This window comes from Sceloporus occidentalis, unplaced genomic scaffold (assembly GCF_023333645.1).
Source record: "Sceloporus occidentalis isolate IW3139 unplaced genomic scaffold, rSceOcc1.0.p SCAF_36, whole genome shotgun sequence".
NCBI lineage: Eukaryota > Metazoa > Chordata > Lepidosauria > Squamata > Phrynosomatidae > Sceloporus > Sceloporus occidentalis.
The window spans coordinates 5048123-5073162 of NW_028317016.1; the positions used below are offsets into that span (position 1 = coordinate 5048123).

Sequence of the window (25040 nt, forward strand, 5' to 3'; positions counted from 1 at the left end):
AACCCACAAAAACACGGAGCTAATTAACAAATATAAATCAATGTTTATATATATAGTCTGTAATCCATAGCTTTTATTGTCTAATTTTTTTTCTTTAAGTTAATGGATATTTTCATCATAAAGATTAACATTTCTAACCCTTTTATCCCCACAATGAATTAGGCCAACATAACTAATTGTATGGTATCATTGTAATACACTGTAAATTTGTTTAATTTAACTAGAAGTAGCGCCTGCACATGCTTAAAGAAAATATACTGTGGAACAAGAAAACCCTATTAATATATGAGAAGGATGGGTTTATTTTAGCCAGCAGGGTTGAATAGCATAAAATGTCAATCACGTGTAATGGCGAGTAAGATATTACGTGAGAATGACTTACAGAAAAAATAGCATTTTGCCTCTTGAAAGGCAAAAGATCCCACCTTAAAAATATATTGTGGAGCAAGAAAAAGTCCAGAGATATATAAGCTACTAAATTAGTAAAGATTAAATTTGTTTGCACTATAAAACACACAGGGGGAATATGATAACCTTATAAAATACACTACACACCAAAGGTTGACTCTGTGGACCTTTTCAGAAAACACAGGGCCATCCTTTACAGTAAGAACGAATAAAATGCACTACCTACAGAGGTGGTGATTTTTAATACAATATACTGTATGTATTTAAGAAAGGGCTAGATGTGTTTGTAGAAAAGATAAGACCTTTTACATGCCAAAAGCGTATGTTTTTCTATGTTGGTACCTTCAAAAGATGCCAATAACGAAAATACCTTCAAATATCATTATTACTAACTCATTGAATTGTACTGCTGAAATTCATTAACTTACATTTATTCTTCCAAGTAGAATTACATCAGAGAGGAGTTAGTTCACCGAAATATTTATTTCTGGTGCCTTTTCTTGATATTTTAATTCAGACTGGAAAAAAGGGAGACTGTGAGAAACTGGATACGGGTAAACAACAAATAGACATGCTGTGAAAAATACTTTTGAATTAGAAGTTACCACAAAGCGAAAGTTAAGATAAGATTAGGCCCTAAAACTGTATATTTATTTACTTTGTGGATTCCAATACTCTTTACTGCATTAAAACTGAAGCTTTCATTGTTAAGTTATTGGAGATTCTATGTTTTTCCTTCCCTGTCTGCCTTTACTAAAACTAGGAAGCATTAGCTTGGAGACTTCTTACAAGTGCTTAGTAGCGATTCCACGGAAGTCCCTGGATCAGCAACCAATCACAGAGCTGTAACTAGGATTTGGTTCCCTGCCCCATTAGCGTACCTAGCGGGGGGCGGTCCGCACCGGATGCCGCTTATCAGGGGGGTGCCAACTTGCCGGCACCGGGCACCCCTCCAGAGACGGACAGTAATGTCCGCCGCTGGAGGAGCAGGCTCGCAAGGGAGCGGTATCGGAGGTCTTTAACAGACCTCCGGCTCCTTTGAGTGATTTTAAGCCGGTTAAAGGATCTCCCTTTTAACCGGCTTAAAATCACTCAAGGGAGCCGGAGGTCTGTTAAAGACCTCCGATACCGCTCCCTTGCGATGCGCGCGGCAACTGCTGCTGTGCGCTGGGGTCAGATCCCGGCGCACAACACTGAAGCCGCGCCCACCGCTGTCCGTGCCCTCTAAACCGGAAGAAGGAGCTGACTGCTGTAAGAAGAAAAGTGACAGAGGAAAGGTAAGAAAGCATTCAGTGAGAGTGACAGTGAGAGTGGATTGGTATGTGTGGATTGGTATGTGTGGATTGGTATGTGTGTGAGAGTGATGGGTGTTATGCTGTACCATTTCCAATGTCTTTTTAATTCTATAATTATGCTCTAAAGTACATCATAACTCCCATCACTCTATGCTGTTCCAGGTAATTGAACTTCAAAGGGGGGAGAGGGTAGATAGTTAGGAGGGGGTAGATAGGCAGAAGGGAGTGAGAAGGGGTAGATAGGGCAGAATGGGGTACATAGGGCAGAAGGGGGTAGACAGGGCAGAAGGGAGTGATAAGGGGTAGATAGGGCAGAACGGGGTACATAGGGCAGAAGGGGGTAGACAGGGCAGAAGGGAATGATAAGGGGTAGATAGGGCAGAAGGGGGTAGATAGGGCAGAATTGAGTGAGAAGGGGGTAGATAGGGCAGAAGGGAGTGAGAAGGGTGTAGAAAAGGGAGAAAGGTGGGTAGTAAGTATATTGGAATAAATAAACAGTGAGAATGAGTGAGAGAATAAATGAATGTGTGGGTGCATTGTGAGAATGGGTGAGAGAATGAATGAATGTGTGGAAAATTTGTGTGAATGAGTGAGAGAATAAATGATTGTGTGAATTAATTATGTGACTGAAAGTGTGTTTGACTTCCATTTCTATTTTGGGCTGGTTACAAGTCCATTAGTAAGTTCCCATTGGTATATGTCTGATATTTTCTTGTGTTTTAAGTTATTATAAATGGAAAATCTTAACTATCATAGTACACGGACTACACTCCTAAGGGCAGTCCATGGTGTAGAAACTAGAGGGCAGGAGATTCTTTATATGCTGGACAATATAGTTTGTTAAGGAAGTTGTCTATTTGGTTGAAGATATACTGTATGCTTTGTGTTATATCATTCTGGGAAACAGGCACCTACATATTTGTGTAACAGGGTTGCATGTTAAATATGTGATTGCTGGGTGATATGTATTTTACGGGCATGCATGCGAGACAGTTACTGCATGATTAATATTGCATGAGTTAATGATTGGTGTGTGATACATTCTTTTTACTTTCAATTCCCTGATAGGGCTCTTAGTAGAATGAGGTCACTAGGAGGCAATACTTGTAGATCTGTCCCTACACTATTATATTACTGGTAACTATACAAAGTTTAAGCGACACATGGAGGGGTAAAAAAAAAAAAACGATAAACTGCAAATCCCACTTTGCAACCAAAGAGTTGCATAACATAAGAAAATGGGGAATGGGAAAGGCAGGCTACCAAGCAATATCATCCAATGAACACCAAGCTTTGTATAGCTACTATCTACCCTGCAGTAATGATGCTGGTTTACACTTTTTTGGTTGAATTTTTAGGGCCCTCCAGCTATTATAAACACAGGCTGCACTATGTTGTAGACTGTATGGGAAGCTGCTATTTGCCCTCATTCACATATGGGACCATAAATAGATGCTTTACGGTAACACATATGGCTGTATACTTATCTCCTCCTTACGCTAGCTGCTTGTTTATAATTTAGCACATTCAATGACAGTAGTACATGCTTAAATCTAAAAAAATAAACCAGTACATTTAATAACTGTATAATTCTTACATCTTCACTGTCAGTTGAGTCAATGTCCTCTATTTTTGACTCAATTTTCTTTTTCTCTTTCTGCGGCAAAATATCATCCAGCCAACTTAGTTCATACAAAGAGAAAATCCATTCCATTGCCTTCCGTATACCAACAAGGGCCAACAACTTAAGAAAAAAACAAAGAAACAAACCAGAATTTAGCTGATTACAGATAACTGTTGGCTTAAATGTTAATTCTTTGTAAATAAATTGAAACAAAATCATTTTTGTGATAATTAATAAATGTGTTGCTGACATTTAATAGATTTGCATGTCATTCATTGGATATTCTTGGGTCCATGACAGTACCATTTATTTTTAGAGGTTGCTTTGTTAGAGTATGTTAATCCCCCTAGTATAGGACCACTGAAATAAAACATGTTAAACCATTTTTGTGTTAAATGAACATTATTTACTACCTTGTCTCTGAAGGGGTTTAATACATACATACATAAGTACCACAAAGAACATTAAAAAAATTACAGATCCTACAGGCCTTTACCCCATTCCTTCTTTAACAATTTTTTTCTCAGAATGAGGCGCATATTCTTTAAGGACTGGGAGCGTAATTTTACATCTGCAGACCAGTGACTTAAATACTGTGGGCGTAATTATACCTCCTTCATGGCAATTTCCCAGCAGCCTGGTCTGCAGGAGCCAGCATATCTGTAACAACCCTTAAATCATGAATTGCTACACTTAACATCGAAGACCCTAAGAATACCTCTAGAAATGTTGCACTGCTCTCTCAAGCAGCACAAACACAGTTGGAAACGTGATTAAGAAAATGTGAACAAGATAAAAAATCCAATGATTCCATACCTCAAGTAAATATATTAAATACAAGGAATATAAGCGTTTTGATCCCCTCTACAACCCAAAAAACTCACCTGTGTACAAAAAATATGTTTGTAGTGTGCATTTTAGAAATAAAATACATTCTTGTTTTTCAAAATGCTTCATTCAGTTACATAAATAGTTACCAACTATTCATAAAGTCTTAAAAAATGTCTAAATGTTTCGCTTTTATGGAATCTGTCTAGTATTACCTCACTCCATTTTAATTGTGGCGCCAATTTCTCTTCCTGTTTTCTATAAAAACCATCAGAGAACCACTACACCTTCCCCTCTGATCTGTTAACCATAGAGTATCCTGCCTCAGTATGTTCTAGTGTCAATTTGCTCCTGTGTTTGCCCCGGGTTGACTCTGACTATCCTGAATTCTGGCTTCCTGACCTCAGCTTGTTGCAAGTCTTCCCTTGACACCAGGTCTTGGAAGATCACCACAAGGTCCCATGGCTGCTCAAATGCAAAAAGACTCAACCGAAGGGGGAACCGGTTGGAGGGAGAAGAACTCTCCTGAGACTGGCAGGCTTCTCTCGTGGGGGACACACTGCACCGTCAACACTGTGCGTGACAATGTAACAGTTTATGTTGATTTCAAAACCCAAGTTCCACATAGCATATATATAAGGGTACACTAAGGCAGATGCTGCAGGTGCACAGCACTAAGTAGCTACGGTAACTGAGGTGCCCAGTGGGGTCATGTAATATCATTTAGGTAGAGGTAGGGTGAGGTATGCAGGCTACCGTGATGAGAGAGTGTGTGTATGTATGTACAAGTGCTTGGTTGTAGAGTGTGAATGTATGTGAGTTTATGGTGTATGCTACTAATGTGTATGTGTTGCTGTATGTTGTTTGAGTGTGTGTTACTGCATGGTGTTGGCATTAGTGTGTTTGTGTATAGCATTAGCATGAATGTGCATTCTACTATGTGATGTTAGTGTGGGTATTTGAATGAATATGTACTGTATGAATGTTAATGTATGGTGTTAGCATAAGTGTGTGTGTTAATGTATGGTGTTAGCTTCAGTATGTGTCAGTGTTTGGTCTTAGAGTGTCAGGGGTGAGCCTAGAGTTTATGATGCATAGGAGAGGTGTGTGTATAGTGTTGGAGTAAGTGAGTGTGAGAGTGAGTTTGCATGTTTGTGAGTGTTTTAGTTACGAGGGAGGGGGAAGAAATACTGCACTTAGGTACCCCTGAATTCTCTATTAATTTGTTTTACCCATCAGTACTTTCCAAGACACTTACCATTAAAGGGAAGATAATTGCAGCCGACGTTGATTTTAATATCCATAAAATTACCAAACATAGTATCTGAATTAGAGTGAATAAATGGACTTTTAGCAATGGAACATGACGTAGGTAAATGAAGTCAGGCTGGTACTTAGGTGGAATAAATACCAGTTGTAGTCGATCCATAAACTAAAAAAAAAGATACATTCTCATTAATAAAAAGCATTATATTCAAATATTCTTCAAGTGTATTAATGGAAAAAAAATACAGAATAATTTATTTTTGCTCTGTGTAGTAGAATTAGGTGCCTACTTGACAAAATTAAGGATGGATACTACCAATTAAGATGATTCTTCTCACATCACAAAAGGTATATCATGCAGACCCTATGATAAGCGCTAGGAACTCTGGTTTCCATGCATGGGAGAAGAGTCTCTAAGAGAGAGAGAGTCTGAACAGCCTGATCTCAACAGCCAGGGCACGAAAGTGAGAGTCTGATGGTCTGGAGAGAAGAAAGGGCCCATATTGAAATGCCCGAGCAAGCAGCACCAGAACTATTAAGTATAACAATTATATATATATATATATATATATATATATATATATATATATATACATTTATTCATACTTAAAAGGGTTCACTGCAGGTTTTTTTGGATGATGGGTCCACACACCAGAGATTGGTTTCACTTTTCACTTAGAAAGTCAAGCAAACTCTTGCATGCAACCTCTTGCATGCAACCCTATGTTCATATACAGCACTTGTAATAAGATTAAACAGATTTAAAAAATCATACATGCTACAAATAATTACATGCAATGAAGGACACATAAAAAGTAAATACCTGTATACTTCCTAATGCAGCCACACCCATCTGAAGAAATATTCCATAAAGTACCGGCATGGGAATATACTAAAAATTAAAACATATATCTACATTAAATATACATAAACACTTTGCAATTGTTATTAGGCAAGCTACCACTAGTTATTTTTTGCCAAGCCCAGTAATGTCAATATATCTATAAAGATATACACTAAGTATATGTGTGCAAGGCTGAGATGCTGCAAAAGGGATCTTGACATTTTGAACACACCTACATACTCTTATTCTGCCCTTTTAAAGAATGCCAAAATATATTAATTCCACAGAATAGGAGACATATTTTAATGAGGGATAATTATGCACATTTGGAAACAGGAACTGTATGGTACTGATTCAACTGTATATGAAAAAACATAGGTTTATTAAACACAATCTAAAGATATAACATTTAGGAAAGTGACACAGCTTTTAAATCTAACAAAAAAACATACAAATGGTAAAGTGCAGCATCAAGTTAGCAGTTTATTCTTTGACATACCTTAAGAACAGGTGCTAGGAAAACTGATGTTCCGGTAAGTATAAACACAACCAATCCAGTAACTCTTTGTTCTCTGAAAATTCACACGGGAATTTATAATTAAAAAAAAAAAATAATTTCTTAATAAAAGACACTAATATAATAAATAAAATAAGTCTTTATAAAATATATGCCAATATTTAAGGAAACCTATATTTAGGCAATTATGATTTGATCGTTGCACAGGTAGCTAATCAGTCAAATAATAGCCTAGCAGATTTAAAAAGAATAATAACTGCATGGTGTATCCATTGGCAAAATATGGAAACACCATGCTTCTGCAGGAGTTAATGGAGAAAGCTAGCATTTGGGATTATTCACTAAAATCAGTTTTGCAGTTTTCATATAAATTTTTTTAGAACAAAATGGAGCCCAGTACGATAGAAGTAGGATATTACCTTTGCTGCAGTATAAGGGAATAAGGAAATTAGTAAATACAACATTAATAATATTAAAAAAATCCCTGCATATTTACTATGTAATGCTATCTACAGTTGTCAATTGACCCCCCCAACTTTTATGCCATTAAAAAGGGCCACACCAAAAAATAAAGGCCAATGAAAAAAAAGAAAGCGCTTGTTAATGTCACTTGTCAGTAAGAAAATCTCAATATATGTTCACTATTTACCTGATTCCCAAGAACTTTGGCTGCTCTCCTGGAGCTGATTGAGTTGATTCCATTTTTAAGCTGTTCATGTGTGCAAGTGAGATCACTGTTGCAGAGACATACCAAGGAAGTCCCATGAATGATGTTACAATGATTAATATAGCTATGCAGAAGAAATCCAAATGAAGACCTGCGCCTTTCTGTACAAAATAAGGAAATTGTGTTTATGCTTTATATTAAAACATGAATTAGACATGTGCAACACAGAAATTATAGCCAGCTCATTACAGTGTAAATTAATAGTTTATGTGTATGTATGAATACATTTCTGTGTATCAACTACTCATAAGTGGTATGAGAAATTACATATTGAAAAAATGAAACAAATTCTGCTCATCTTTGTTGTTAGAAAGGAACGCCTAACTTTTTAAACTGGTATCAAATTTCCAAAAATTTTACCTTTTACCTTAGCTCAATCTACCTGACAATCACCTTCACCTTTTATCATAATGTCTGTAGCAAACAATACAAAGGATTATTGTAAATCATTCCGACGGACATTCGGATTAATGAGAGTCTAGGGAGGAACGTGCTTCATTAGCATTGCCATAAAAAAAATCAGCTCAGTGTTGTGTTTGAGCAGAGAAAGTCACCCAAAATATCACCAACAACAATTACAGCTTCCAGGTCTGCAGATCAAGCAAATTAATCAAACCGGGTTTCTGTCAATGCTAACCTAGATTACTATGTACAGCGCTGTATTTTATGCTGCAGAACAATAAAATATTTTGTTTAAGTATGAGCAGGATAAGACACAAAAAAGGAGAGACTTAGATCTGAGTTTATTATGTTCCATTAAGGAGAGTTAGTTATGTATAGACTGCATGTTGAATGTATATGATATGCTATCATATGCATTTATAGTGCATTTGAAGTGCATGCAAAACAAAAATGCACTGAAAAATTCTAAATTTGATTTCTGTAAACAATCATGAACACAATTCAATTAACCCAAAGCCAAGTTCCATTTGACCTATGGGGATCCAGGTGGCCTGTCCTTAGACTCCTAAACTTAATTTCCAGTATAAGAAAACTAGATTGACACTAGATTGTCAGGGACCCAAAATTGACCAGGGCCCCTGGTAAGAAGTAAATCATTCAATTAGCTTACCTTCAGTTTGTATTCTTTGCGATTAAGAATTACAGCAGTGATTTGTTGGTCCATAAACAGAAGGATTGTGATCAAGATTGCTGGAATGCTACTAAGCAGACATACCCACCAAGGGTTCTTCCCAAATGGAAACACTATCCAACTCCTATCGGGGTTTGTTGGCTTCAAAGACAAAAACATACTATGCATTAACATTGTAAAATGAATAAAGGCACAACAGATAGTAGGGCAGTTAAAACAGCAAGGACATTTAAGCATGCATGGGATAGCCATAAGGCTATCCTGACAATAGGACAAGAAAAGGTTTTTGACGTTTTTACAGCAAAAAGAAAAAAAGAAAGACAGACAAGTTTGGATCCGATAGTTCTGATTTGTCATCGCATTCCATGTCTTATAAATAAAATATGAATAAACATTTACCAGGACAAGACTAAAAAACGTAAAATTGGCCCTTCAGGGGCAAATTAGCCTTCCCAACTGGCCTATTTATGGAGGACTGAGCCAGTCCAGTCCTGGCACTTTAAGTCTGGCTTAAGCACAGATATGTGTGGCCACACAATGCATTTTTCTGCATTGGGTGAGTACTAGTTGATGGATTTGCCCAGATGGCCAGTCCAGGCCTGCAGCACAGCCTCCATAGCATGCTTAACTCAGGGCCGCTCATCCTAAAGAAGTGGAACAGTGGAATATGATGGCGGCAACACACATATTTGTCACTCCCCAAAACAGAATGAAACCTGATCACATACATTTCATACAACAAAGAACTTTCAATGTTTGCGCTATATGAGAGATAGAATTGTGTTCTTCTCTGGATATTACATCATGAACAGTATGTAGTACACATAATATTTATACTTCCTACAACTGAAAATGAATATACAAATTACAATTATTTTTATTCATGTTGTTTTTAATACTTTTCACTTACCTTAAATTCAGTTGGAACAATTAACTTTGGAGTGTCCAATCCGCAAATTGCATCAAGTACACAGAAAATTAGGATTGTCAGAATTACTGAAAAATCACCAGTCAGCCTCCTTATCTAAAAAAAACCCATAAAATGCAATAAAATATGCTCACTGAATTGTATCGTAGGAAAAGAAAATGAACACATTTGTTAAAGATGATACTTTTATTGGCTAACTAGAGTATATAATGGATGGCTTTCAAGACTACATAGGTCTCTAGGCATATTTTTTATCTGAATCTAAAATTGCTCACACATTTATACAGTACCATTGGGACTAACATAGCAAGATACAGAGAGGAAAATGCAAATGTATTATTTTTTTTAGTGTGCAAGTGTGTAATGTAGAATATGACACATGCAGTCTCTTTTGTGCTAAACATTTAAAGCAAAGCATTAAGTAAAAAAAAAACTTCAGCAGTCTTTTTTTGTAATTTTGACAAAACATATTCAATCAGTACCACCTATACCTTCTGTCTAGGATGACGAGACTTACAACACCGGTATTTAAAAAAATATTTTTAAATATTTATTAATTTTCATTGTTTTTAATTGATTTTCTCGCCTTATTTTTTGAAGGAGCCCTGACGCTGTTAGGGGAGAATGCTCCAATAGAAGCACATGCTGATTTGTTGTGTACCTGTACACCAAGGAACTCCAGGTTGTCTCATGACAGAAATGTTCCTGCTGGTGCAAACATCTTTGGTATGCTATTGTGTGTTACATAATAGTATATCCTAATGTCACAAATGTGTTAAAGCTAGAGCCAACAAAAATAAGCTAGTAAAAGAAAGAAGTAATCATGCAGATCGTGAGGACAGAAAGTGAAGATGACTTCTCCCATTGCATAAGCGTTATAAGGCAGATATCTAATAGATCTACTGCTAGTTTTTAATCACGTAAGATTGTTGCTTTATGCATAGGTTTATTTAGAATGCTGAACCATACAATGAAGTGAAATTTGCACTCTGCAGGTAAATGAAATAGAAAAACATCTTCAGAATGATGGAGAAGTATACTGTTAGTATATTCATCTGATAAATAAAGAAACAACACAGTGGTCTAATAGGATGGAGCATATTCCAGAACAAAAAAGAAATGTTCAAAGGAATTTAGTGGTCAGTGGTTTTTTGAGAGTTAAAAACAAACAAACTTGTGTCACCTATAAGTGAGATCCTGTCATGTACATTCATAACTTTTTGAAGTTATGGCAATAAGAGAAGATTGCTAAAGTAAAGACCTGGATTGGTTGGATAGAAGACTTAAAGGAATATAGTATGGATGTGGAGTTGATATGCAAGATGGCTCATTTGTAAGAATCTTCTATCTTCTTCCAACCTACTACCACCTTATGTTACCCTACTCATCTGAATAGAAGATATCTGAGATCCTGAAAGCATAACTTTACATCTTTTTTATAGGTTGGCCCAATCAAAGGTATCGATATTAACTGAAGTCTAATTTCTAATTTGGCTACATCTATTTTTCTTATTGATGTTTACAAATTATCCTGAAACACTTTATAGGAAATGTTCCAGCTAATGATAGGGTGTTTTTTTATTTTGCTACTTTGTGAAGTTCTTATTGAAAGGGGGCTCAATGAATTCCCTGGGTTTGAACTGGATCCTGATGTGGTCAAAACAGCTTGAGGTGTCTTAAATACAAACCTACAAAGATTACCATTATAAATTATTTCAAGAACTAAAATAAAATATGATTTTTTTTATGTTATATTAAGTTGCATACCGTTGTGGTCAGATATCTACTGTTTTGAAAGTGCTTTAGAGATGATGTGCATAGAAATGTCCCGAAGAAAAGTATAACGGACATTAGATAAACATCGGGCACATAGCCGCAGCTTCCTCCCTCCAGTTGTCCTCCAAACTCCAGGCACTGACTTTTTGTGACATGTGTCCAATTTAAAAACAGTTCAGTATCCTAAGGAGACAATAACAGAAAACATGTATATCTTGAGTGATCATTCTTTAGTTAATTTGCAGATGTCCACAGGATTTAGTTGAAGGTGATAATTTTAATTGGACCAACATAGAACAAGTTGTAGAATTACATAAGCTTCTGTAAACACAGAGATATCTTCTTGAGATAAAATAGTTTTCGTTAGAAGAAAAGACGCCCGAGGTTCTGACAGTTTATGTAACTACCGTATATCTTTTTTTCTATGTTATTTCTATGTTTTTCTATGTTATTCAGATGCCCACACAGATGTGCACTTTTTGACATTAGGTAAACCTGCGCTCAGGTGCTTTTAAGATGTATTTTGCGAACAGTTATTTTATTATTTGTATGACAAATGAAGATTGTTATAAACTGACAAAACACAATCCTGGGTTTTTACTAGTAGTTATATTGTAAGGCTACTTAATTATGCAGATTAAAAAATGTTAATGGTGTAGATTACCATATAGGATGATGAGTTTGTTGTAACATATGTTGTTCCATTGCTTGTAGAATCATTTCCTAAAGCGAGAGTATAACATGAAATACACATATATTTTGAGATTGTTCAAAGTTAAAATATGCTGCTAATATTCTATTATCAACATTAATTTAGGTTGTTTTTATTTTATCTTATAAATTATGGGCATAGTTAAATGTATTAAAAATTAATATTGTTATATCATTGAGGTTGCCAATATATTTATAGAGTGAAATGTAAAGTCACAAAAGGTTTTAATCTCTTTAATTTATCGTTCAACTGGTTTCAGTGCATTTCACATATATTGCGTACACATAATAAGGGCTTTCATAAATTATGTTCAGATACCTGTTCTAGGAACCCCATTCTATTCTCACTTCATTCTACCTCCCTTGGCAAACTGATTTTGTCCTTTGATTTTGAGTAACTCATGTAGGCCGGTGACTGGATGTCTGCACAATTCCTAAAACTTAATCTCTCCAAAATTGGACTTCTAAACGGTTTCCCTGAATGTCAATGGTACTTTCATCATGATTTCATCACACACTTGCTGCCTTGGTGTCACCACTGAATCCAACCTCTCATTCACCACTCACATCCAGCCTGTATAAAAATACTGCCACCTATATCTAAAAACAATGCTCACATTTGCACTTACTAACATAAGATGCAACTAAGGCTAATATTCATGCCCTCATCATCTCCTGTCTTGACTATTGCAGGCCCGTCTGGGCACCTGTCTTGCCCCCTTACAATCCATCATGAATGCTGCTGCCAGGCTTTTCTTCCTCACCCATCCCTCTACTAACACCTCTGGCCTCTGTCCGTGTTCGCAACAAGAAATATTTATGTGGGTGAAATATGATGGTGCTATATAAGTCAATAAATAATAATACATTTTAATGGTCCTCTGGTCTTACCTTTGTCAAGAAAAATGCAATCACAGCTATATTGGGTAACGTTATTTATAACATATCCCCAGTTAATAGGAAACTGATCCATCATGTTCACCATTTTCTTTATCGCATCATAAATGAATATACAGCTTATAAGTGCACAAAAGCTTTCTTCCGTAAAGCGGGTGAAATATTGTACCAAGTAACTAGCATCAGTAGCCACCAACACAATGCAATAAAATGCCACCCAAAGTCCGATCCAAAGTCGAAATTCCAAGTATTCAAGATTATAGTCTCTAAAACATAAAAAGTAGTAACATATTTGAGATGTGAGTTTGTGCAAGACTTGCACTGTCACACATATTTACACACGTACATACTAATGCTCACACACACTTTATATATTGACATTCATGCTCACACACACTTACACATACACAAACCTGCTAACACACTCTTGCACATACACATTAACTACCTATTTCAGTGCAGTAATAATGAATACTTACTTGCTAGCATTATACAGTAACCTCTCAAAAACCAGGACTGGTCCTGTGCTGCTTAGTATGGTAAGAGGCTGACCAGAAAAAAGGCAAAATAATGCACCGCATATTGCAGTACCTAGGAAGTTTTCAAGGACTCCCTAAAAATTAAATAAAGTAATCAATATTTAGTAACTAAAATAAAAAAAAAAATTTGGTTGTTGGTTGTGTGCAGAAGAAAAGCTGTAATTCATTAATGGCTATAAAAGTAATAGACAGTACATACCTGCATATTGTCTGTAGCATCACCCAGCATACCACCAAAAGTAATGGCATTTGTAGCAGTTGCCAAATAAATAAATAAAATAGACGAGAAACATTGTATATTGACAGCATCATAAAAATCACTCCAGTACCACTGTGCTTTCCTTCTCACATCTTTTACAAGTCCTCCAAAGAACCTTAATAAGACATACATATTTTTATGTCACAAACAAAGATCATGATTTGTCTTTAGTGAATATTGCTTGGTCTTAAAATATAAACCCACACTAAAACAAATATACAAGAAAAGACACACTCCCCAGCACATTATGAATTACTTCATACGCAATATAAAAGTATATATTTAAAATGTATTAATTTAAATACCGTATTGGCCCGAATATAGGGCGCACTTTAAGTCTTTAAAGTGGGGGTGCGGCCTATATTTGAGGTCTAGCGCCCGACGCCCGGCAGTCCCGGGCGCCGGGCAGGCAGCGGGGTTAGGATACAGATCCCCCGCAGCAGTGCAGGGGACCTGTATCCTACTCCCCGATACGCTCAGACAGCCTCCCCTGCCAGTACTTCCCACGGGGGAGTGCCGGCACAGGAGGTTGTCTAAGTGCATCGTACAGACGTTCACCGGCAGCAGCGATGCGCGTAAACAACCACCGCTGCCGGCCCGTCTGCACGATGTGCTTTAACAATCTCCCTTGCCGGGCATTCCCACGGGGGGAGTCCCGGCAAGGGAGATTTTTAAAGCACATCTTGCAGACGTGCCGGCAGCGGAGGTTGTTTCTGCTCGCATCGGTGAACGTCTGCGCGAACAATCTTCCTTGCCGGTACTTCCCACGGCGGAAGTGCCGGCACCGGAAGTTGAATACGTGTTATCTGTAGATGTCCCCCGCTGGCCCCTGCCTATTAACTCTACTCAAGTGGAATTTCTGTAAATAAACAAATTGTTGCTGTGTTGGAAGTTAAATCAACCTGTGGAACCTGACTGTGGAAACTATTGCCTTCCACTCAAAGATAGGAACATTACAGGATGACCTTCCTCTAAGGGTAAACCTTTAATTTTAAGAGATTAGAACATTTGTCTTACTTTCCAGTTCTTTTTAGTTCCTCACTGACGTGCGGATATCCGTGTGCCAATTTTTCCTCTGGATGCAACGGATTTCCATTACAATGTGTTCTAAATTCTCGCTGTAGATTTAGTTTTCTGTTGGAAAGAAATATTCAAAGTATGACTAGTGTTTTTTAAAACTTTTAGCATTATGTTTGTATCAAATTCATAGAAATTGTTTTTTCAAACAGTAAAAGTAAACTTTCATCACAAACCATGTCTTTATAATGCATTTCAATAACTAATCCTCATGGGTGTACAGAGCTTTATGCCCCTCAACCTGCATCTCTTTGTAGACAGCAGTGGAAAGATAAAGAAAAAAGTTGTGGTAAACATTCATTACCATTCTAGATCTAGAACTGTTATACATAGAATTGTGTGTAAAAACTCTACATAATTCTGGTGGTAGCCTTTACATTCTAGACAGGTTAGTGAGGATTGAGCATATTGTGAGACAGATGTGGGCATCTTTATTAATGGGCCATTTGGCTAAACGTTAGTCCTCTGCTCTTATGACCTTCTGTGATGTCATTAGGAAATGATAAGAGGAGAAAAGGGGTAACCTCTTATTATTTAGGCAATGTAGCCAAAATATATAGCCAAAATAGCTCTCCAGCGGTTGATGGTCTCTTGCTTCCATTGACGACTGAACAATATGGTAGCTAAAGTTCACCAGCTGGTGAGCTATACATAGGTTATCTGTGTGTTTGAGATGTATAATTAGCACATTTCCAGTTTTCATCTGTTTTGAAAAAAGGTTGATCATTTTTTTTTGGTATGTAAAAGTCAATGTTAGATAACTACCGGATCAGTAGTTATTATATATACCTTTTCCGAGGTGGAGGAAGAAACTTTGGTGGCTGAATACGAACTGTAGGATCCCATTTGCCAGGTGGTAAAACTGCAAGTTCGTCTAAAAATTCATCGATTCCTGCAATTAGGTCTCCTTTGCTTAAAGCATTATATGCAGTTTTCCTGAACAACTAAAAATAATAGTAAAAATAATAAAAAAAAGTAGATTTTGCACTGTTAACATGTCTCTTTAATGATTATTGGGACTACAGTACACTAATTATTTATTCATTTTATACAATGAAATGTTCAGCACAAACAAAAAACCTTTAGGGTTGGGAGAGTCAGATAAAGAACTTTGGAAGAGGCAAAAGCAGGTCTTGAGGCCAGTTTAGAAGAAAAATAACCTGCCATTTGGTATTATACTTGATAGGCACCCAAGATTAGCCACCCACCCAATAATGTCTGTTTTAAGGAGCCCCAAGTCCAGCCTTCGTGACTTGTCTCTGCAGTGTTCCTCTTAATGCCAGAGGTGAAATGTTTAGCAAATTACGTACCTCATCTGTGAGTAATGTAGCAATAGCTCTCCCGATCTCGTGATATGCTTTATTTCTGTTTCTCGGACCAAGAAGGATAAATAGAAACCTAGAAATTATAATAAATAAATCCTTTAAGTTTGCAAATAAAGTTAACAGTTATACTGTACAAGTCACCGAATAAACCAGGTATTAATATGCTTTTGTTAAAATCTAGCAAAATGAGCTTCTCGGTGGTTCTAGGTTTTGAAAGGTTTTTTAAAAAGTTTTAAGAAAAAAAAAAGATGTAGAAGTGCCTTGTTTCTAATTGTAAATGCTGTCGAGGTTATACTTAATAATGAGAAAAATGTAACTCCTATTCTTTCTGGTAAAATATTTATAAATAGATAAATACAAGTGATGCAAAGAAAAATAATGCATAAAATAGGAAAATCATGTTAAATGGTAGTGCCACCCATTTCCTATAATATGAAACAAATACACGTAGGTTTTAAAAACAGACAAAATTCTATGTATTTTGCACCTTGTAGCTGCTTGCTGCACATATACGTGGGCCTTAATTGGATCGTAAGGTGTTAATTTGCTCTTTTAACATTTGGAATTGTTGCTTGTTTGTATAGGTTTTATGCTGTGCTGATTTTACATATGTTACTTAATGGCTCAGAAAGATTTTTCTATTTATATCAGTAGGTTTATCTGCTAACAACATTGGTAATTGAATTTTTTTTTTTAAAAAAAGCACACATTATGATTCATTAAGATTAATAACGGTAATAAAAACTGGCCTTGTGTGTTTTGGTAGGAAAGCTTTCTTTTGTGTACTTTTGTAAACATATGCTTATTATTATTATTTCCCTCAATCTGTCTGGAGTCTAGTCACTAAGGGCAAAATTAGTGAGTAAGCATGGGATTATATGTTTCATTGTTTTATGTATTCATAGGTTTATGGAAAGGTAAATGCCCATGTATTACAGTCAGTAGCCAGCCATTCTTTTAGGCCTCGAATTTATTTGGCAGTAACTCCTAATGTGCTGCAGATTTTCAGTTAAGCTGTGAGAACTGGTTTGGAGTATATAGCCACAAACCAGAGCATCAAGAATGAATAGTTACACTGACATTAGTCATTAGTTTATGAGCGCATACTGTTGAGTTTTTCTAGATTGTAAGCTCTTTTGGGTAGGGCTCTTGTTTACCATTTTGTTTCTGTAAGTCCAGACTGTTATGTGATGCCATGCATGTTATGTCCTATTTACCCATTGTGCAGCACTGCAGAATATGGTGGCACTATGTAAGTACTAATACATGCATAGTTCTTAAAAGCAAACTGTACATATGTGTAATATAGTGTACCTTTTTATAATATTTATAGTCCAAAAGGGGAAAGCACCTGTGCCACATACCGTATTGGCTCGAATATAGGCCGCACTTTTTTCACCCACTTTAAGTCTTTAAAGTGGGGGTGCAGCCTATATTCCGGGTCTAGCGCCCGACGCCCGGGACATGTAGTCCCGGGCACCGGGCAGGCAGCGGGGTTAGGATACAGATCCCCCGCAGCGGTGCAGGGGACCTGCATCCTACTCCCCGATACGCTGAGACAGCCTCCCCTGCCAGCACTTCCCACGGGGGAAGTGCCGGCACCGGAGGTTTTATACGCGTATTGCGTAGATGTCCCCCGCCGGCCCCGCAAGACACCCGGGAGTCTGCTCCGGTAAGACGGGGGGGGGGCAGAGGAGGACAGTGGCAGCATATCTCGGGGGGGGGAGGACAGTGGCAGCATATCTCGGGGGGGGAGGAGGACAGTGGTAGCATATCTCGGGGAGGTGAGACAGAGTGGCAGCATGTTTTTTTGGTGCTTTTTTAAAGAAAAAAAAGCACCAAACTTTTAGGGTGCGGCCTATATACGGGCGCGGCCTATATCCGAGCCAGTACGGTATTTAATAAGCCCATGTTTTTCCCCTATAGGCGTTTTGCAGGAGTTTGCACATGATTTAGCAGAGAACTTGGAGCGTTAGCTCATCGATATTATGAAGAACAAACTTAAAGTGAGGGCTGGAAAAGATTTGATGCCCACTAAATGTTTTAAAATGTGTTTTTGTGTTTTAATTGCAATGCCACATGTTGCTAGTAAGGTTCCTAGAGTAACAGTGATTTACAACATGACTGGCATCTCTTTTGAGTTTTTAAGCATTGGTTAATGTGCTATATTTTGCAATATTGGGCTGTCATTTTTCTAGGCATGCCTCCTGTGCTGAAAGTTCCTAGCCCACCTAGAAACCTAGAATATGTGAGCTAATTCATATTCATATAATCCATAGTTCAACAATAGATGTGAGTTCCAAAAATATTAATTCTGAACATGTTTGTGGAACCTTCCTGTCCCCACTAATACGGTTACTGGTGTGTTTTGTTTAGAAAGGAAATCATTAATAAAAATTAATGTAACTTTCTATACCGTTTACTAGCCTTCCTACCTCGGGATGCGTTTTGTAACTGGATTTGTTGTAAACTAATGAAATACATTTCCAACCCTTTAACATTGTCATATTCTAAAACCTTTGACACTGGACAGCAGTACTATCCATATGTATTACCTGGAAGGTAAAACAATCTCAGTCAGACAACCAAGCACCGTCGCCTCTTTTAATCTGATAAATGCAGCAAAAGGCTCTGTCAAGAAGTCAACTTCACCAACAAGAATATTTGCGGCTTCTGTTCCTTCAGGGATCTTCTTTTGAAATCTATTTTTTAACTAAAACAAACAAAAGGCAAAACAAAATTATATTTATCATAGTACACTAAACATTCCTATCTATCTATCTATCTATCTATCTATCTATCTATCTATCTATCTATCTATCGTTGAAAAACCAATGTAAGCTAGGAAAAGTGGATGTTCTAAACTGTTTTGTATGCTACATGATTTTTTTTTAATAAAGGAGGGTTTTAGTGGTCATTTAGTATTTCTTGAATACATATATTATACTGCTGTATGACATATTCTTTCTTGATGAGCATTATGTGAGCATTATGAGACATAACATATTATTTTTTTACATCTTTCCCAGATATGTCTTGCTAAGGCTGCAAGGGTTGGCTGACAAAATGACCTCTGTTTGTGGCATGTTTTAATAAAAGCTAAAGAGTATCAGCACATTTGGTATAACCTACCCTGCTTTAAATAAAACACAGAATAGATGATAAATAAGTAAAAACACCTACCTAAAGTGTGAGGTGCTTGCCCAAAATTCTACAATTACCTACTTCATAAATTGATAGATCATTTGTAAATTAACAGAAAAAATATTGAAAGAAAACACAATAAATATGTAGAATCAATTATGGTTGATAAACAACCAAAAATAAAAATAGTTCTGGACTCAGTTCATCACTAGTTGGATCAATGATCAATAAATACCGTATTTGCTTGTTTATAAGTTTATAAATGCTCTGAAAAATACCCCTCTTCTTATATTCAAGGTCATCTTGTAATCACACCTCAAATAGAGGTCTGACTACAAGACTAAGATCCAGATCCTCCGCAGCGCTGCAGGGGACCTGGATCCTCCTCTATGCCAAAAGTGTAGCATTTTGGGCCAGCGCCTCACTTTTTGGGTTTTATTTGGATTTTATGAGTGAGAGTGGACTACACCCATTTGAGTGCAGCGGCTAGTTTGTTTATGTTTTCCCCCTTTTTCCCCTGCCTGTGTCCATTTGAAGCCCTAGTGTTTAACCTGTTTACCTGTAGGGTACTCCACCTGAACTTATTGACTTATTATAAACTTTGTTGAATAACCCAGGAGGCCAAAACAATACCAGGTCAGAGCCAGACATCAACAAAGCAAACCAATCCAGGTCAAACCAGGTATCAGGAACTGAGGACAGGATGCCTGTTTTGTTCACTGAACAGGTTTAACCATAGCTAACTGCCTATATAATAATATTATTATTATTTATTGCTTTATATAGCGCCATCATATTCCGCAGTGCTATATGATATGTTAACATTACTAATATAGTATTTAGCAGTGTTTGTGCATTTGTATTAAAATACTTTATCCTACCTATTAGAAGAATATTTTTTTAATATATAAAGCTCTTCTGTTTTCTACGCAAATTAATTCAGTCAAACTAATTAATTTACAAAATATACCAACATGATATCAACAAAATTACAGTTGCTAGGTTGTGTAATTTACCTTTACAACTCTTGTATCATTATAAGCTACTCTTCATTTAATGAGAAATTTATGACGGAAGAGATGAACAGCTGGACAGAAATAGGGCTTCAAGAAATTGAGAAAACCTTTCTTCCTTAGCCATTTTTCTGTTCTTCCCTTGATCCATTTGTATTGTTACAATGTTGAATACATTTTGATGCTTTATAGTCAAATGTTTCATTTTGTATCACTTTTGTTATATTTTGTAATTTATAATGTTCAAAGGTCCAGGTCTCAACATTTACTTATTAAATTAATATTTTTGGTTTGCGAAGGTTGATGCATCATGTATATGGAATTTCATAACACATGGTAAACAAAATAAATGTACTGTAAATGAAATGTTTGAAATATAGCAAATGTTCATAATCATTGTCTACGTGCTTAGGTCATGAAAGTGGTTTGGAAAGTACCGGTAGAGTAAAGAAGCTGTAAAATGAAAATTATGTAGCCCACCTGGTCTTTTAAAGGTGTTTCTGAAAATTCAATACTTTCACCGTTCTGAGAGGATTTGCTTCCTGCAACATAAACATAAAAATACAGGGTATGTTTTAATAAATGAGAGCAGAGCAAAAAAATAAAATGTAAAAAATTGAAAAATAAAAAAAATGACCCAAACACCTTGTAAAGATGTACACAATAAAATATCCTCTAAAAGGTGTCCAATACAAGAGACCATTTTGGCCATCAAAACACTACATATGTGAGGTATTACTGTACTTGGGATGCTGCCAAATATAATTGTTTTGGGGGTTTTTTTTAGCAGTGGCAGCTAACGTGGGAGAAATCCTAAGCAAAATTGCCAAAAACATCATTATACATTATTATAATGCTAATAAATATTTATGAATATAGTTTCAAAGGAAATCCATACTTTTCTTTAAGAAGAAATAAATAATTTATATGGAAACACTAAACATGAAAGACTCACCTCTGCATGATGAGGTTAACATCTCTGCCACCATTTTTCTGCGTGATTTCCGTGTCTGATGTACATACTTTTGAAGAAGAACGTATAATATATTTTTCTTCTCCTCCTGACTTATTGATTTTTTAGTAATGTTAATATTTACTACATTTTCTACAAAAAAAAGAATGTCAGTTCATTATTATAGGATATAGTAGGAGGTAATATATATAGTTATATATAGTACACATTCATGTATAATAAGCATGCTACATTTTACAGGAAAACTTTCAAGGTCATGTTATTTTGCATTTGTGTGTAATTACTATGTAAGTGTAAAAAAAAAGGGAAATTGTGAGTATTATATGTGAGATTTTACAGTAGTGTCTATATAAAACTTTAGGTATAATATATGATGTTTCACCAATATACTAAAATAAATATTTTTTTAAAGTCAAATCTGAAATATCTTGTCACCATTCATTTGGTCAATGCTTCCCTTTGGGCATCTTCCAAATCTAAAATGATAAAATAAGATTCAAAGTGGCAATGTTGTTGTAACTAAGAATTTTTGGAATTTGCTGCATCAGCAAATATATCCACACTCTTAATGAATTAACTAAACTGTAGAAGAAGTGGTAAATATTTTACATACCCACAATGTCTTTAAAAGTGCATTTTTCTGTATCCAAGAGAATAGTTCCTTTGTCAATGCTTGTTCTTACTTCTAATAAGCTATGTAGGGTCAGGGTTGTGACATGAGGTTTACTCCATCTCTCTCCTCCATCTTCAGTTTTTTCTTCAAATCGAATCCATCTATACCATTACAATACAAATTAGCAATGTCTTTGTTAAAATTCAAACCTTAACAGATAATGAAAAGCAACTTTTAAACACCGCATTTCCATCAGCATGTATCGTGACATCAGAAATGTGATTTCTACATAGCTTAAAATCACCATACTATTAAATGAAATGTTCCTTCTAATTGTTCCACATTTATCATTTTACAACAGAATTACTATATGTAATCTCCATTGAGTCCATAAAAAGAATTGCCAACAAATGTATTGAATCCCTAATGGACAGGTGTGAGGTGGAATAAAAAAAAAACAATTAGAAAACAAAACTGCAAACACATAAAATGAGATCATTAACCTATTAAAGTTGTTTCTATTGAATACATTATTGTTATGCTCCCAAGGACAAGAGGTGGTTTGCTCCCAGGCATAGCAGATGATTTAGGTGAATGTCATTTCATTTGGTAATTTAGTTGGAAAAGGAGACATGAAGTCCATGAACTTCAACCCTGCTGTTGATCCACAAGAAGCAAAATCCCCACCTTAAAGCAATTTCCAATTCTGCCTCCAAGCAGAACAATTCCCTCTTAAGTTCAAAATAGCAACTGCACTTCTTAGTGAATCAACAAGCCATAGCTAATCATGTCCTTATAACCAGTTATATCTCTTTATATTATTTCAATCATCAGGCCATCAGTTACCAATAAAGTAATGAATAAAAAAAGAGTAGATCAGCTTAGCAGAGCCGGCAGGAATGAGAGGAGACCCGACATGAAATCAAAATGTGGACTGCAATATTACAAATAAATCCACATTAATGTGAAATTAGCTTCAGCAAACACTATAAGATATATGCAAACATATTTCCGTTAGTTTGGTTAATCTAAGTATATGTATCCAGTATGAGGATTCCTGATCTATGCACCATTCTCTTACTGTTTTTGGCAAAATAGAAGTAATACCTGTGTTCTTAGGTCTGTTGTGTTCTCTTTTTTCACTTCACTAACCCCTTTTCTTGTTTTTCTGCCTTTTTACTGCCCCTGGCTACTCTAGCGGTACAGTTAACACTACCCCCTACAGCCTCTCAAAGCCTGCAACACATTCCTCCATCTTCTCACAATTCTGCCTTCCCTCCAAAGTGCCATCTATAGAGACGGTCTATACCTGATCCATTCAAACGTTAATCTCTTATCCAGTAGAGGACACCAACTCTCGGTATTACTTCACTACACTGTGCTCAGCTGGACTATTCCAAATCATTCTCCACCTCTCGTTCTGTTCTCTACTTCTCTGTGGATAGCTCTCCTAAACCTGGTCCTCCACGTTCCTCTCTGTTCCCACGTCAATCTGCAGCACACTCTGGCCCTTCCTCCATACCTTATGTTTCTCTATCACCCACTCCTCGATTGTAAACCTATTGGATTGGTTTGTGTTAGTCTGTCAGTTCTAGTTTTGTCATACTGCTTGAATAGATGTATTTTATGAAGTGTTGTGTAATATCTCCAACAATTGTTTTGGCATTCGAATGGTGACCTTTGTCAATGTAGAGAAAAAAATGCCAAAATTAAAGCAAATAGCCAGGAGAAAGTAGTAAATAGAAACATAGAAATAGAACCATTTGAGCTATCTAGTCTGCTGGGTTTTTTTCCTGCTTTACAGACTCAAACTTTAATCAGTCCTTGATCTTGTCTTATATTCTGGATAGTCATATGCCTACCCCATGCTTGTTTAAATCCCCTTATTGTGTTAAACTCTACCACTTTTGCTGGGAGGCTGTTTCACCTTCCTTACACTACATCTATGCCTCTGACCCTATATATTTACATTATGACCTCTTTTAAAATAAACGTCCCTCCTTCCCTTTATGTATTTAAATGTTTCTATCACTTCCCCTTCTCTCTTTTTTCTCCCACAACCTTTACATATTGAGATCCCTTTCTCTTTCCTCATCATTTTTATCCTGCAAGCCATTTTTAGTAGCCCTTCTCTGAACTTTTGTAGAATGTCGATATCTTGTGGTGGGGTCCTCAGAACTGTACACAATGCTCTAGGTGAAGTCTTGCTAAAAATCTGGGAATCATAATCCCCTCCTTCTGCTACTAATGCCTTTAGACCTAGAACCTAGCTAAGGGAAAAGACCTGGCTTCACTAGATTATTTCAGAGAGAAAGCCTCATGGCCATTTGTACAAACAAGTGTAATTCTGGTGAACAGAAATCAGATCAAGGTGTGATGTCTATTAATGACTACAAATGTAGTAAAAATATTTACCTTTAGAATTCCATCAGTATCTATAAAATGTGTGGAACTTTGGGAAGTGAGTCAAAAGAAATACTAAAAAGATAATCACCAGAGACCATGAAATTCAAATTTGGAAAGGTAATGCTTAATATTACGAGGCACATGTATATGCGTAATATTATGTGTGTAATAATATTTATAGTTCATTGAGTTCATATAGCTATTGAGTTGTAATATGGTTAAACAAATTGTATTTACTAGATATTAATGAAAGCTGACCGCCAACGTCCCACCCAGCACATAATACTTAAGGTGTTTGCTCTAATAAAATAGAATTGAATTAGCCGTACATTTAAGAAGGTCTAATCAAAGATTAAAACGTATCTGCCATGTTCTTATTATTTCAATTAACAAAACCATACCTTGCTGTCTCTCTCCATTCCACGTCTTCATGCACAGCAACAAGTTCATTTAACTGAGTGAATAACAGCGATTCAGTTTCGTCATTATCATCCTCACCGATCATAAATTCAACCTTTTCTGCGCTCGGGATTCTCCTACTACTAAAAATACTACGATTCGCAGATTGAGAAATAATGATGGAACTTCTACTTCTCAGACCTTCTGATCGACCACAACTTCGATTATCATATTTTGTGGCATCTGTTTCTTGGTAACTGAGAAACCCTTCATTGTCTTCTAATTTCATTTTGCAAGTGACAGATATGTGAAGGCACGAGCAATGGCCAAAATGAACAGGTTAGAACACAGAGCTTATCTTATATACTACAAGGCTGT

At 36.3% G+C, this 25040-nt stretch overlaps 1 pseudogene; it reads right to left on the minus strand.

The window, feature by feature from the left end:
* Positions 1-872: 872 nt before the first annotated feature.
* On the minus strand, positions 873-24951 carry LOC149297870 (electrogenic sodium bicarbonate cotransporter 1-like; annotated as a pseudogene).
* Positions 24952-25040: the final 89 nt, after the last annotated feature.